The sequence below is a fragment of the Takifugu flavidus genome, unplaced genomic scaffold (genome assembly GCF_003711565.1).
Source record: "Takifugu flavidus isolate HTHZ2018 unplaced genomic scaffold, ASM371156v2 ctg508, whole genome shotgun sequence".
Lineage (NCBI taxonomy): Eukaryota > Metazoa > Chordata > Actinopteri > Tetraodontiformes > Tetraodontidae > Takifugu > Takifugu flavidus.
Window position 1 is genome coordinate 5,488 of NW_026622123.1, and position 10,739 is coordinate 16,226.

At 42.3% G+C, this 10,739-nt stretch overlaps 5 non-coding genes across 5 annotated transcripts; all 5 read left to right on the plus strand.

Annotated features, from left to right (window-relative positions):
* The first annotated feature begins 689 nt into the window (after positions 1–689).
* On the plus strand, positions 690–808 carry LOC130520752 (5S ribosomal RNA). Its single transcript, XR_008949032.1, has one exon. It is a non-coding gene; the product is annotated as a 5S ribosomal RNA (ribosomal RNA).
* A 1,910-nt stretch (positions 809–2,718) lies between these two features.
* LOC130520754 (5S ribosomal RNA) lies at positions 2,719–2,837 on the plus strand. The gene has a single exon (XR_008949033.1). It is a non-coding gene; the product is annotated as a 5S ribosomal RNA (ribosomal RNA).
* Positions 2,838–4,782: 1,945 nt separating this feature from the next.
* On the plus strand, positions 4,783–4,901 carry LOC130520755 (5S ribosomal RNA). The gene has a single exon (XR_008949034.1). It is a non-coding gene; the product is annotated as a 5S ribosomal RNA (ribosomal RNA).
* Positions 4,902–6,794: 1,893 nt separating this feature from the next.
* Positions 6,795–6,913, plus strand: LOC130520756 (5S ribosomal RNA). The gene has a single exon (XR_008949035.1). It is a non-coding gene; the product is annotated as a 5S ribosomal RNA (ribosomal RNA).
* A 1,899-nt stretch (positions 6,914–8,812) lies between these two features.
* LOC130520757 (5S ribosomal RNA) lies at positions 8,813–8,931 on the plus strand. The gene has a single exon (XR_008949036.1). It is a non-coding gene; the product is annotated as a 5S ribosomal RNA (ribosomal RNA).
* The last annotated feature ends 1,808 nt before the right edge of the window (positions 8,932–10,739 follow it).

Below are 10,739 nucleotides of genomic sequence, written 5' to 3' on the forward strand. Positions count from 1 at the left end.
CTAATATTCCATCTGTCTATCCCCAACTGAATTAACTCCCCACCTATCTCATCAGATTATTTGTAACAGAATAAGCAGATAACGTAGCATTTCCCTGTTCATATCTGCGACTTGCAATTTAGAATTTGTCAATAAAACTATGCTATGACACAAACTACAGTTTAATAGACTGCTGTGCTCCTAAAAAGAGCAGCATTTGTGGCTCATAAACCTCACAGACACTGCTTTGCTCTTTAAACATTTTTATGATCGTGAATTTTTCAATCAAATATCTTCCGTTTGATAATGCCCAAAGCGGGATTCGAACTCTCCCTCTGGGGTCTTCAGGAGGTTTCAATCAGGTTGTCTGTTACAGCGATTCTCGACTGGCCCGCACCGGCCCGGGATCGATTCCCGGCCATGGCACATTGCGTTTAACTTGATTTCATTTATCGGAGTTGAATCTTGTTTGATTTGTTTGAAGACGTTTCACCTCTCATCCAAGAGCCGTTCTAGGCAGATTTGATGATATGACGCTCATAGGCTATATAGCCTTTTCTTTTTGGGGGGAATGGATTGGAGGCTGCTCCAACATTGACGTTTGGACTGTGACAAAGCAAAATGGACAACCTCCACCAGAATAAGTGTTTCAAGAAAATAAGTTTGCGTTGTATTTAACTTCAAAAGGCCATTTTCTTGCGGCTGCTCTTGCTTACGGCCATACCACCCTGAGAACGCCCGATCTCGTCCGATCTCGGAAGCTAAGCAGGGTCGGGCCTGGTTAGTACTTGGATGGGAGACCGCCTGGGAATACCAGGTGCTGTAAGCTTTTTGCACTCCTCCACTGGGTCAGCAGAGGCCGCCAGTGTTCCTGATAATTATCCAGCCAGATGTTATTCACTTCTTAAGTACTTCTAACATTGAGATTTAATGTTGCACTATTGTACATCGTTTTAGATTTAATATTTTATGAGTGTGTGTGTGTGTGTGTGTGTGTGTGTGTCGCAAGGATGATCGGCGGTGGAGGAGACAGAGGGAGACGGGAGCTTCTTTACTCCAAAAATTTATTTTTATTTTCCAAAAATAAAGTGGTGTCAGAAGATGCCAGGTTGAATCCATACAATAACATACAGACCCTGCACACTTTTACACACCACAACTTTGACTCTTTCTCCAACAATTCTTTTTTCTCCAAAATAACAACCAACCAACTCACTCAACATCCCACCCCGTCTGGGGTCTACTACAGGGCTTCTATAGCTGTAGCCCTCCTACAGGTGAAAACAATTATCAAATTATTACGCTAACTAATACATTTACAAACTCAAAATAACAATCGAACAGAAAATATAAAATATGCGTAAAACGCCCAAAACAAATTTCCACCATCAAAACCACCCAGTGCATAGTAAAATACATGTTCAACTTACTCTTATCAAACACCCCCCCGCTAAAATAGATTGTGCCGTAGCACCTCGCGAAACCCCTCCATGTATACAATCATTGAACAGTCCATCGGTTTCCCCGAACCAGGAAGTATGTCCTGCTGGTGAGCTATTGAAATATTGGTGCTTTTGATAAATGACAAACAAATAAACCTTGATGCTTTTAAACAGCCATAGTGTGAGTGTGATTCTTTGGGCAACGTTAAACAGACGGGAGGTGACACGGTGAGGCAATATGACGCGCGTTGTTTACTTGGGTGGAACTAATTGTAACATAAATGCCGGTTGGCCATGCCGTGCATGTCGGCTACAATGTATTCCAATAAGAAGCTATGGTAAAAAGTGGTGTGTGTGAAATGCTTCAACCGAGTAAACCAAGACAGAACGGAATGGAAATGAAATGCAAACGTGTCGGCGTAAGTGGCACGGCTCACTCCGTGCGTGCGTGTGTGTGTATGTCTGTACGTGTGTTTGTGTTTAATAAAATTGAATTTCCCACTTTGGTCCACACTATTGGCAACATTTCTGTCTTCGCAAAAGCCAACTCAAGGCGGCAGAGTCCGGAAATGAAAACAATATCTAAAGAACTCAAGTATCATACTAACAACACTAATATCCCATCTGTCTATCCCCAACTGAATTAACTCCCCACCTATCTCATCAGAATATTGTAACAGAATAAGCAGATAACGTAGCATTTCCCTGTTCATATCTGCGACTTGCAATTTAGAATTTGTCAATAAAACTATGCTATGACACAAACTACAGTTTAATAGACTGCTGTGCTCCTAAAAAGAGCAGCATTTGTGGCTCATAAACCTCACAGACACTGCTTTGCTCTTTAAACATTTTTATGATGGTGAATTTTTCAATCAAATATCTTCCGTTTGATAATGCCCAAAGCGGGATTCGAACTCTCCCTCTGGGGTCTTCAGGAGGTTTCTATCAGGTTGTCTGTTACAGCGATTCTCGACTGGCCCGCACCGGCCCGGGATCGATCCCTGGCCATGGCACATTGCTTTTAACTTGATTTCATTTATCGGAGTTGAATCTTGTTTGATTTTTTTGAAGACGTTTCACCTCTCATCCAAGAGCCGTTCTAGGCAGATTTGATGATATGACGCTCATAGGCTATATAGCCTTTTCTTTTGGGGGGGAATGGATTGGAGGCTGCTCCAACATTGACGTTTGGACTGTGACAAAGCAAAATGGACAACCTCCACCAGAATAAGTGTTTCAAGAAAATAAGTTTGCGTTGTATTAACTTCAAAAGGCCATTTTCTTGCGGGCTCTCGCTTACGGCCATACCACCCTGAGAACGCCCGATCTCGTCCGATCTCGGAAGCTAAGCAGGGTCGGGCCTGGTTAGTACTTGGATGGGAGACCGCCTGGGAATACCAGGTGCTGTAAGCTTTTTGCACTCCTCCACTGGGTCAGCAGAGGCCGCCAGTGTTCCTGATAATTATCCAGCCAGATGTTATTCACTTCTTAAGTACTTCTAACATTGAGATTTAATGTTGCACTATTGTACATCGTTTTAGATTTAATATTTTATGAGTGTGTGTGTGTGTGTGTCGCAAGGATGATCGGCGGTGGAGGAGACAGAGGGAGACGGGAGCTTCTTTACTCAAAAAATTATTTTTATTTTCCAAAAATAAAGTGGTGTCAGAAGATGCCAGGTTGAATCCATACAATAACATACAGACCCTGCACACTTTTACACACCACAACTTTGACTCTTTCTCCAACAATTCTTTTTTTTTTCTCCAAAATAACAACCAACCAACTCAACATCCCACCCCGTCTGGGGTCTACTACAGGGCTTCTATAGCTGTAGCCCTCCTACAGGTGAAAACAATTATCAAAATTATTACGCTAACTAATACATTTACAAACTCAAAATAACAATCGAACAGAAAATATAAAATATGCGTAAAACGCCCAAAACAATTTCCACCATCAAAACCACCCAGTGCATAGTAAAATACATGTTCAACTTACTCTTATCAAACACCCCCGCTAAAATAGATTGTGCCGTAGCACCTCGCGAAACCCCTCCATGTATACAATCATTGAACAGTCCATCGGTTTCCCCGAACCAGGAAGTATGTCCTGCTGGTGAGCTATTGAAATATTGGTGCTTTTGATAAATGACAAACAAATAAACCTTGATGCTTTTAAACAGCCATAGTGTGAGTGTGATTTTTGGGCAACGTTAGACAGACGGGAGGTGACACGGTGAGGCAATATGACGCGCGTTGTTTACTTGGGTGGAACTAATTGTAACATAAATGCCGGTTGGCCATGCCGTGCATGTCGGCTACATGTATTCCAATAAGAAGCTATGGTAAAAAGTGGTGTGTGTGAAATGCTTCAACCGAGTAAACCAAGACAGAACGGAATGGAAATGAAATGCAAACGTGTCGGCGTAAGTGGCACGGCTCACTCCGTGTGTGTGTGTGTGTGGTGTTGTGTGTGTGTGTGTGTGTGTGTGTGTGTGTGTGTGTGTGTGTGTGTAGTGCGTGTGTTTGTGTTTAAATAAAATTGAATTTCCCACTTTGGTCCACACTATTGTCAACATTTCTGTCTTCGCAAAAGCCAACTCAAGGCGGCAGAGTCCGGAATTGAAAACAATATCTAAAGAACTCAAGTATCATACTAACAACACTAATATCCCATCTGTCTATCCCCAACTGAATTAACTCCCCACCTATCTCATCAGAATATTTGTAACAGAATAAGCAGATAACGTAGCATTTCCCTGTTCATATCTGCGACTTGCAATTTAGAATTTGTCAATAAAACTATGCTATGACACAAACTACAGTTTAATAGACTGCTGTGCTCCTAAAAAGAGCAGCATTTGTGGCTCATAAACCTCACAGACACTGCTTTGCTCTTTAAACATTTTTATGATGGTGAATTTTTCAATCAAATATCTTCCGTTTGATAATGCCCAAAGCGGGATTCGAACTCTCCCTCTGGGGTCTTCAGGAGGTTTCTATCAGGTTGTCTGTTACAGCGCGATTCTCGACTGGCCCGCACCGGCCCGGGATCGATCCCTGGCCATGGCACATTGCTTTTAACTTGATTTCATTTATCGGAGTTGAATCTTGTTTGATTTTTTTTGAAGACGTTTCACCTCTCATCCAAGAGCCGTTCTAGGCAGATTTGATGATATGACGCTCATAGGCTATATAGCCTTTTCTTTTGGGGGGGAATGGATTGGAGGCTGCTCCAACATTGACGTTTGGACTGTGACAAAGCAAAATGGACAACCTCCACCAGAATAAGTGTTTCAAGAAAATAAGTTTGCGTTGTATTAACTTCAAAAGGCCATTTTCTTGCGCCTACTCTCGCTTACGGCCATACCACCCTGAGAACGCCCGATCTCGTCCGATCTCGGAAGCTAAGCAGGGTCGGGCCTGGTTAGTACTTGGATGGGAGACCGCCTGGGAATACCAGGTGCTGTAAGCTTTTTGCACTCCTCCACTGGGTCAGCAGAGGCCGCCAGTGTTCCTGATAATTATCCAGCCAGATGTTATTCACTTCTTAAGTACTTCTAACATTGAGATTTAATGTTGCACTATTGTACATCGTTTTAGATTTAATATTTTATGAGTGTGTGTGTGTGTGTGTGTGTCGCAAGGATGATCGGCGGTGGAGGAGACAGAAGGAGACGGGAGCTTCTTTACTCCAAAAATTTATTTTTATTTTCCAAAAATAAAGTGGTGTCAGAAGATGCCAGGTTGAATCCATACAATAACATACAGACCCTGCACACTTTTACACACCACAACTTTGACTCTTTCTCCAACAATTCTTTTTTTCTCCAAAATAACAACCAACCAACTCAACATCCCACCCCGTCTGGGGTCTACTACAGGGCTTCTATAGCTGTAGCCCTCCTACAGGTGAAAACAATTATCAAAATTATTACGCTAACTAATACATTTACAAACTCAAAATAACAATCGAACAGAAAATATAAAATATGCGTAAAACGCCCAAAACAAATTTCCACCATCAAAACCACCCAGTGCATAGTAAAATACATGTTCAACTTACTCTTATCAAACACCCCCGCTAAAATAGATTGTGCCGTAGCACCTCGCGAAACCCCTCCATGTATACAATCATTGAACAGTCCATCGGTTTCCCCGAACCAGGAAGTATGTCCTGCTGGTGAGCTATTGAAATATTGGTGCTTTTGATAAATGACAAACAAATAAACCTTGATGCTTTTAAACAGCCATAGTGTGAGTGTGATTCTTTGGGCAACGTTAAACAGACGGGAGGTGACACGGTGAGGCAATATGACGCGCGTTGTTTACTTGGGTGGAACTAATTGTAACATAAATGCCGGTTGGCCATGCCGTGCATGTCGGCTACAATGTATTCCAATAAGAAGCTATGGTAAAAAGTGGTGTGTGTGAAATGCTTCAACCGAGTAAACCAAGACAGAACGGAATGGAAATGAAATGCAAACGTGTCGGCGTAAGTGGCACGGCTCACTCCGTGCGTGCGTGTGTTTGTGTTTGTGTATAAATAAAATTGAATTTCATTTCCCACTTTGGTCCACACTATTGTCAACATTTCTGTCTTCGCAAAAGCCAACTCAAGGCGGCAGAGTCCGGAATTGAAAACAATATCTAAAGAACTCAAGTATCATACTAACAACACTAATATTCCATCTGTCTATCCCCAACTGAATTAACTCCCCACCTATCTCATCAGAATATTTGTAACAGAATAAGCAGATAACGTAGCATTTCCCTGTTCATATCTGCGACTTGCAATTTAGAATTTGTCAATAAAACTATGCTATGACACAAACTACAGTTTAATAGACTGCTGTGCTCCTAAAAAGAGCAGCATTTGTGGCTCATAAACCTCACAGACACTGCTTTGCTCTTTAAACATTTTTATGATGGTGAATTTTTCAATCAAATATCTTCCGTTTGATAATGCCCAAAGCGGGATTCGAACTCTCCCTCTGGGGTCTTCAGGAGGTTTCAATCAGGTTGTCTGTTAGAGCGATTCTCGACTGGCCCGCACCGGCCCGGGATCGATCCCTGGCCATGGCACATTGCTTTTAACTTGATTTCATTTATCGGAGTTGAATCTTGTTTGATTTTTTTGAAGACGTTTCACCTCTCATCCAAGAGCCGTTCTAGGCAGATTTGATGATATGACGCTCATAGGCTATATAGCCTTTTCTTTTGGGGGGGAATGGATTGGAGGCTGCTCCAACATTGACGTTTGGACTGTGACAAAGCAAAATGGACAACCTCCACCAGAATAAGTGTTTCAAGAAAATAAGTTTGAGTTGTATTAACTTCAAAAGGCCATTTTCTTGCGGCTGCTCTCGCTTACGGCCATACCACCCTGAGAACGCCCGATCTCGTCCGATCTCGGAAGCTAAGCAGGGTCGGGCCTGGTTAGTACTTGGATGGGAGACCGCCTGGGAATACCAGGTGCTGTAAGCTTTTTGCACTCCTCCACTGGGTCAGCAGAGGCCGCCAGTGTTCCTGATAATTATCCAGCCAGATGTTATTCACTTCTTAAGTACTTCTAACATTGAGATTTAATGTTGCACTATTGTACATCGTTTTAGATTTAATATTTTATGAGTGGTGGTGTGTGTGTGTGTGTCGCAAGGATGATCGGCGGTGGAGGAGACAGAGGGAGACGGGAGCTTCTTTACTCCAAAAATTTATTTTTATTTTCCAAAAATAAAGTGGTGTCAGAAGATGCCAGGTTGAATCCATACAATAACATACAGACCCTGCACACTTTTACACACCACAACTTTGACTCTTTCTCCAACAATTCTTTTTTCTCCAAAATGACAACCAACCAACTCAACATCCCACCCCGTCTGGGGCTCTACTCGGGCTTCTATAGCTGTAGCCCTCCTACAGGTGAAACAATTATCAAAATTATTACGCTAACTAATACATTTACAAACTCAAAATAACAATCGAACAGAAAATATAAAATATGCGTAAAACGCCCAAAACAAATTTCCACCATCAAAACCACCCAGTGCATAGTAAAATACATGTTCATCTTACTCTTCTAAAACACCCCGCTAAAATAGATTGTGCCGTAGCACCTCGCGAACCCCTCCATGGATACAATCATTGAACAGTCCATCGGTTTCCCCGAACCAGGAAGTATGTCCTGCTGGTGAGCTATTGAAATATTGGTGCTTTTGATAAATGACAAACAAATAAACCTCGATGCTTTTAAACAGCCATAGTGTGAGTGTGATTCTTTGGGCAACGTTAAACAGACGGGAGGTGACACGGTGAGGCAATATGACGCGCGTTGTTTACTTGGGTGGAACTAATTGGAACATAAATGCCGGTTGGCCATGCCGTGCATGTCGGCTACAATGTATTCCAATAAGAAGCTATGGTAAAAAGTGGTGTGTGTGAAATGCTTCAACCGAGTAAACCAAGACAGAACGGAATGGAAATGAAATGCAAACGTGTCGGGTCGTGTAAGGTTGGCACGGCTCACTCCGTGCGTGCGTGTGTGTGTCTGTACGTGTGTTTGTGTTTAAATAAAATTGAATTTCCCACTTTGGTCCACACTATTGTCAACATTTCTGTCTTCGCAAAAGCCAACTCAAGGCGGCAGAGTCCGGAATTGAAAACAATATCTAAAGAACTCAAGTATCATACTAACAACACTAATATTCCATCTGTCTATCCCCAACTGAATTAACTCCCCACCTATCTCATCAGAATATTTGTAACAGAATAAGCAGATAACGTAGCATTTCCCTGTTCATATCTGCGACTTGCAATTGAGAATTTGTCAATAAAACTATGCTATGACACAAACTACAGTTTAATAGACTGCTGTGCTCCTAAAAAGAGCAGCATTTGTGGCTCATAAACCTCACAGACACTGCTTTGCTCTTTAAACATTTTTATGATGGTGAATTTTTCAATCAAATATCTTCCGTTTGATAATGCCCAAAGCGGGATTCGAACTCTCCCTCTGGGGTCTTCAGGAGGTTTCTATCAGGTTGTCTGTTACAGCGATTCTCGACTGGCCCGCACCGGCCTGGGATCGATCCCTGGCCATGGCACATTGCTTTTAACTTGATTTCATTTATCGGAGTTGAATCTTGTTTGATTTTTTTGAAGACGTTTCACCTCTCATCCAAGAGCCGTTCTAGGCAGATTTGATGATATGACGCTCATAGGCTATATAGCCTTTTCTTTTGGGGGGGAATGGATTGGAGGCTGCTCCAACATTGACGTTTGGACTGTGACAAAGCAAAATGGACAACCTCCACCAGAATAAGTGTTTCAAGAAAATAAGTTTGCGTTGTATTAACTTCAAAAGGCCATTTTCTTGCAGCTGCTCTCGCTTACGGCCATACCACCCTGAGAACGCCCGATCTCGTCCGATCTCGGAAGCTAAGCAGGGTCGGGCCTGGTTAGTACTTGGATGGGAGACCGCCTGGGAATACCAGGTGCTGTAAGCTTTTTGCACTCCTCCACTGGGTCAGCAGAGGCCGCCAGTGTTCCTGATAATTATCCAGCCAGATGTTGTTCACTTCTTAAGTACTTCTAACATTGAGATTTAATGTTGCACTATTGTACATCGTTTTAGATTTAATATTTTATGAGTGTGTGTGTGTGTGTGTTGTCGCAAGGATGATCGGCGGTGGAGGAGACAGAGGGAGACGGGAGCTTCTTTACTCCAAAAATTTATTTTTATTTTCCAAAATAAAGTGGTGTCAGAAGATGCCAGGTTGAATCCATACAATAACATACAGACCCTGCACACTTTTACACACCACACAACTTTGACTCTTTCTCTCAACAATTCTTTTTTCTCCAAAATAACAACCAACCAACTCAACATCCCACCCCGTCTGGGGTCTACTACAGGGCTTCTATAGCTGTAGCCCTCCTACAGGTGAAAACAATTATCAAAATTATTACGCTAACTAATACATTTACAAACTCAAATAACAATCGAACAGAAAATATAAAATATGCGTAAAACGCCCAAAACAAATTTCCACCATCAAAACCACCCAGTGCATAGTAAAATACATGTTCAACTTACTCTTATCAAACACCCCCGCTAAAATAGATTGTGCCGTAGCACCTCGCGAAACCCCTCCATGATACAATCATTGAACAGTCCATCGGTTTCCCCGAACCAGGAAGTATGTCCTGCTGGTGAGCTATTGAAATATTGGTGCTTTTGATAAATGACAAACAAATAAACTTGATGCTTTTAAACAGCCATAGTGTGAGTGTGATTCTTTGGGCAACGTTTAACAGACGGGAGGTGACACGGTGAGGCAATATGACGCGCGTTGTTTACTTGGGTGGAACTAATTGGAACATAAATGCCGGTTGGCCATGCCGTGCATGTCGGCTACAATGTATTCCAATAAGAAGCTATGGTAAAAAGTGGTGTGTGGTGAAATGCTTCAACCGAGTAAACCAAGACAGAACGGAATGGAAATGAAATGCAAACGTGTCGGCGTAAGTGGCACGGCTCACTCCGTGCGTGCGTGTGTGTGTCTGTACGTGTGTTGTGTTAAAATAAAATTGAATTTCCCACTTTGGTCCACACTATTGGCAACATTTCTGTCTTCGCAAAAGCCAACTCAAGGCGGCAGAGTCCGGAAATGAAAACAATATCTAAAGAACTCAAGTATCATACTAACAACACTAATATCCCATCTGTCTATCCCCAACTGAATTAACTCCAACTGAATTAACTCCCCACCTATCTCATCAGAATATTTGTAACAGAATAAGCAGATAACGTAGCATTTCCCTGTTCATATCTGCGACTTGCAATTTAGAATTTGTCAATAAAACTATGCTATGACACAAACTACAGTTTAATAGACTGCTGTGCTCCTAAAAAGAGCAGCATTGTGGCTCATAAACCTCACAGACACTGCTTTGCTTTTTAAACATTTTTATGATCGTGAATTTTTCAATCAAATATCTTCCGTTTGATAATGCCCAAAGCGGGATTCGAACTCTCCCTCTGGGGTCTTCAGGAGGTTTCAATCAGGTTGTCTGTTACAGCGATTCTCGACTGGCCCGCACCGCCCGGGATCGATCCCTGGCCATGGCACATTGCTTTTAACTTGATTTCATTTATCGGAGTTGAATCTTGTTTGATTTTTTTTGAAGACGTTTCACCCTCTCATCCAAGAGCCGTTCTAGGCAGATTTGATGATATGACGCTCATAGGCTATATAGCCTTTTCTTTTTGGGGAGAATGGATTGGAGGCTGCTCCAACATTGACGTTTGGAC